This window comes from Microtus pennsylvanicus, chromosome X, assembly GCF_037038515.1.
Source record: "Microtus pennsylvanicus isolate mMicPen1 chromosome X, mMicPen1.hap1, whole genome shotgun sequence".
NCBI lineage: Eukaryota > Metazoa > Chordata > Mammalia > Rodentia > Cricetidae > Microtus > Microtus pennsylvanicus.
Window position 1 is genome coordinate 131,421,941 of NC_134601.1, and position 5,672 is coordinate 131,427,612.

Below are 5,672 nucleotides of genomic sequence, written 5' to 3' on the forward strand. Positions count from 1 at the left end.
AATCCCAGCACCTGGAAGGTAGAGACAGGTGAATCTCTGTGAGTTCGAGGCCAGCCTGGTCTACAAGAGCTAGTTCTAGGACAGGCTCCAAAGCCACAGAGAAACCCTGTCTTGAAAAAAAAAAGAATTATCTTCTAGCTAGGTCCTCAAGACCTGGGCTGGGTTGACGAGAAGAAATCCACAGACTTACCTGAGGTCACTTGGTTCAAGTGGGTGGAAGGCACCCACTGGTTTGCCTGGGCCCTCAACACCAGGGCTGACTGAAGACATTCACGGGCGTGCCCGGTGCCTTGTGGCACCTGGCAGGAGGAGGCCATTATGATGAACAAATGTGTGGTGAAGAAATGGGAGAAAAAGAGAAGTGGAATGGTTTGTGTGCTGTGGAGAGAGGCAGGATGGATGAAGTGAAGACGGTGAAGAGCAGGATGATATGGGTAGACTGCCTGCCACCTGGGGCCATGGTGGCATCCAGGTCTGGGCTACTGCCAAGGGCTACGTCTAGGTCTGTGATCCTACTGCAGTCGGGGTCTGTATTGGAAGTCAGTGGCCCATGTTGCCACTAAAGGCCACAGGGATACCCAGTGTCTGGACTGCCACCTGTGGCCATACAGGTGTTGGAGGGTTATGTCTCCATAGGGGCTGTGCCAATATGGGTGGCCTGTGATGCCACCTGGTTCCATGGTGACATCTGGGACAAAGCTGTAGCTGAGATCCATGTCTCGGTTCATAGTCCTACTGCAGCCAGGGTCTGTGTTGGAAGTCAGTGGTCCGTTTTGCCACCAAAGGCCTCATGGATGGCCAGGGTCTGGGCTGTAACCTGTGGCATAGTTGGTGTCCTAGATCTGTGCCACAGCTGAAGTCATGCTGGTATGAGAGAGCCTGTGCTGACACCTGGGGCCATGGTATCATCCAGGCCTGAGCTGCTGCCAAGGGCCATGTCTAGGCTCATGCCTAGGTCCATGTCCCTACAGCAACCAGGGTCTGTGTTGATGCCCATGGTTTCACTGAAGTCTGTGTGGATGCCTGGGATCCAGTCAGCTACTTGAGAGCATGTTTGTGTCCAAGAGCCATGCTGTCACTGGGGCCATATTAATCTGGGTGACCTGAGCCTAGGGCCATATCTGGGTCCATGATCCTGCTACAGCTCGGACCAGTATTGATATCTGTGGCCATGTTACTACAAGGGGGCATAAGAACCATGCATGATTATATCCAAGGGCCAGACTGAGCTGACTCTGCCCTTCACTAGCCCTGGGAAAGCTGGTGCCAACCCTCACAGGACAACTGGCCCCCTGCCACCCCTCTGCAGATATGGATGAACTAGCAAATGAGATGGCCCCAATTCTCACCGCAAATGTGGAAGAGCTGGCTCTGTGCCATGCCTGAGTGAGGTGGCCCCAGTGCAAGATTTGATCAGTTCACCTACCACCCAGGCTCACATCCAGGGCCATGGGTTGGCCCACCCTGATATCTACCCCATCTATGGCCTACTGGAGCTCATGAAGGGACTGGCCCTGTGGAACAACACCTGCAGGACCTCTATGACTCGGAGCAGCCACAGGATATCTGAGCGGAGTTTCTATGAGGTCCCAGTGATGCTGGTGTACCAGCAACCAGAAGCCTTGATCCAGATCAATGACTCATTGCAATGAACATTTGTTAGTAAACCTAATTGGACAAAAGTATATACTATGTGACACACTGTGACTCCCAATGCCACCAGGACGAATGAAGAGGTGTTGGAGAGGTGAGAAAGATGGAGGAGTGAAGTGGGTTTTGTTTGTTTGGTTGGTTGGTTTGGGGTTTTTTTGTTTTATTTTATTTTATTTTTTGGTTTTTTGAGACAGGGTTTCTCTGAGTTTCTCGGGCTGTCCTGGAACTCACTCTGTAGACCAGGCTGACCTCAAACTCACAGAGATCCACCAGCTCCTGCCTCCCTGAGTGCTAGGATTAAAGGTGTGTACTACCACCTCCTGGCTTGTTTTATATTTTATTTCATTTTATTGGGGGGGGGGCGATGCCGCAAGAGTAAAGGGGAAGATATGGAGGGACTGGAAAATGAGTGGAATTGGGGTGCCATGAGATGAGATTCACAAAGAATCAATAAAGAAGTTATGTTTAAAGAAAGAAAAAAAAAGTCACAATCAACCAGGAGTAGCTCGGTCCTTTCCAGGCCTGAGCTGGCAGAGGATGGCAATCCCCCAAGACTTCTTGATCTGAGGACACACAATCAACCAGGAGCCCACCTGATGCCCCTTACGCTGATGATCAGATACCATCATACCCAGCACTTCCCAAGGTCTCTAGGCCCAGGCACTTGAGAGAAGAAAGGCAACATCTCTGCTCAATACCTTACTGCTGGGCAGACAGGACTCAACCAAGTCCACCTGTGACCTGTAGTAGGAAGGGGGCTGTTTGGTGGTTCCCGGTCACTTAGCCCCAGAATAATCACACAGAAACTATATTAATTAAATCACTGCTTAGCCCATTAGCTCTAGCTTCTTATTGGAGAACTCTTACATATTAATTTAACCCATTTTTATTAAGCTGTGTATCGCCATGTGGCTGTGGCTTACCAGCTAAAGTTTTGGTGTCTGTCTCCACCAGGACTATGTGGCATCTCTCTGACTCTGCCCTTTTTTCTCCCAGCATACAGCCTAGCTCTCCCTGCCTAGTTCTGTTCTTCCCTGCCATAGTCTTAAAGCAGTTCTTTATTCATTAACCAATAAAAGCAACACATAGACAAAAGGACCTCCCACACCAGTGACCCAACCAATATCCCTGGTGCTAGGTGGTTGTGCACCATTATGGTGAGTTAGTTCATGATGGAGAAATGGAAGAGAGGAGGACAGAAGGGTTCATGGGCTGGGGAGAGAGGCAAATCTGAAGAGGTGAGAGTGGTAAGGAACGGGTTAACGTAAATGGCCTGCTAGCTATTCAAGTCCAAGAAGATGGATCTTGGACCTGGACCAAGTCTTGGACCAAGGCCCTAAAGCAGATGAGGGGGCCTGCATTGATGTCAGTGTCTCTTGTTGCCACTGAGGACAATGCAGAGTCCTGTAATCTTGTCTGCCACCTGGGGCCATGTTGCTGATAGGCCATGCCAATCTGAGTGGCCTGTGTTGCCACCTGGGGCCATGGTGACTTCCTGGCCCAGACTGCAGTCAGGGACCATGTCTGGGTCTATGGTCCTACTACAGCCAGGGTCTGTGTTGATGGCCCTGGCCTATGTTGCCACCAAAGGTCCCACAGATGCCCAGGGTCTAGATTGCAACCTGTGACTCTGTTGGTATACAAGGGTTGTGCTGCCACCAGGGTCAAGCTGATTTGAGTGGTCAGTGCTGTTATCTGGAGCCATGGTGTCATCTGGACCAGGGCTGCTGCTAAGGGACATGTCTATATCCATGGTCATGCCTGCAGCCAGGGTTTGTGTTGATGTGTGTAGACAATAAAAGGTCATGCAATGCCAGGGCTCTGGAATGCCACCTCAGGCTGGGTTAGTGTCTGAGGGCCATGTTGTTACTGGGGCCATGCTGATCTGAGTAGCCTGTATTGCCACCTGGGACCATGGTGACATATAGGACCAAGCTGCTACCTAGGGCCATGTCTGGTTATGGGGTTCTACCACAGCAAAGGGCAGTATTGATGTCTATAGCCCATGTTGCCACTAAGAACTATACAGATGCTTGGGATCTGGGCTGCCAGCTGTGATAATGAGGGTGTTCAAGGGCCATGCTGCCACCAGGGCCATGCTGATCTGAGTGGCGTATGCTATCACTTGGGGCCATGGTGTCATCTGAGCCAGGGCTGCTGACAAGGGTCATGTCTGGGTCCCTGGCCCTACAGCAGCCAGGGTTTGAGTTGATGTCCAAGACTCCTCTGAGGGCCATGCAGGTGGCTCTTGGTCTGGTCAGCCACCTGAGACCATGTCAGTGTCCAAGGACCATGCTGCTACCAGGGACATACTGATCTGGGTGGCCAGTGCTGCCACGTGGGGCAATGGAGACCTCTGGGCCTGGGATGCTGCCTGGGGCCATGTCTGGGTTCATGGCCCTGCAGTGGCCAGCATCTGGGGTGATATCTATGATTCCTGTTACCATCGAGGGCTCTGCAGATTCCCACAGTCTGGTCATCCACCTGAGACCATGTTGGTAACTGATGGCCTTGTTGCCATTGAAGCCTGAAGGCGTAAGTCACAAACAATGCCACACCAATTTGGGATTATGATTAATAGGGTGATATTTATTTAAAGGGGAAAAAACTTACAGATCACTGTCCCAGGCAACAGCCCTCTACGCAACGCAACCAGGAGTCTAGTCGCCGGCGGAGCAGGAAGTGAAGAGAGAGAGGAGAGGGAAGTGGCTGCTTTTTTAAAGGGAGAGAGACCACGCCCCAATGGGCTGGTATCTCAGCGGCTATTGGCTGGAGGAGTGGGAGGACCTCCCACAACACCTCCCCCTTAACCTACTATGAAATTATATACAATAAGTACAAATATCCTATTCTAACTAGCTTAGGTCTTGTATAATAAATAACTTGGCCAAGTCATGAGAGAAAGTAACTATATTTATATAGTCTTCAACCCCATCAAAGATCTGAGAAGGGAAATAATGTTACCTGGGTAATTAGGAAGTTCAGTAAAACAACTTCCAAAACATGCAACAAATCACAGAGACAACTAGCTACCTGGGCAATCACCCAAAATCACGTTAGCAGCATTGAAGCAACCAACTTTGGCTAAGGCCTAACATAACTGACATACCATTTTCAAAGGCAAGCAACTTTTCAAAACTATCTTACCCTGTCTTGGCAGGATATGACAGTCCTGTTTTATCCATTGATGCATGCTCTGTATCTCTGTCAATGGTTGAGGTATGGGCATTTCTTTGCCCAAAGGCCAGTTCTGCCAAAAAGAAAGGCTCCAGGTGGAGTGTCTTTGGTGCTCAACATTCTCTCGGGAATAGAGCGGTGTTGCCAGGAGCAATTGTGTCTCACTACCACAAAACTCTGAGTTAGATTAAAGGCCATTTTCTACAGCTCTTTGAAGAAGTTGAAGATTATCTATCTATACTGAGTATAATCTCTATATATCTAGAGAACCTGATTAGTCTAATTATAAATGACAAACTTAGATGACTATTAATCTATATAATTCTCAATATCTATCTGACTTAAAGACTAAGAAAATAAACTACTGTGAAACAAATGAGGACAATGACCTCCAAATATAAACAATGTACAAATATACATTGCAGTGGGTAAATATATATCAATACACGAACATTATATAAGTATATTAATCAGAGGTAGAAATGTACACTGAAATATGGTAAATATATACAATATATATATATCAATACAATATATGTCAATACATAAAAAATGTTTTAAACAGAGGTAGAAACATGTATGCATACAATAGTCAATACAATTTAACTTTGTATCAATATACAAGAATCTATACCAATATATTTATCTAAAAACAGTAACTCACAATTACAAATCTATTATCCCATCATCCCTCTTTTTTTTTTCAAAAAGATCCCTGAGCTTATAAAATTCCTCCCCCAACCCTCAATCGTATACTAATTATAATCAACCCCTAAATGATGTCCCTAAACCCAAGGGCAAACTTTACTGGGAGAGGGGACGTCGTCCTCTAGAATTACTTC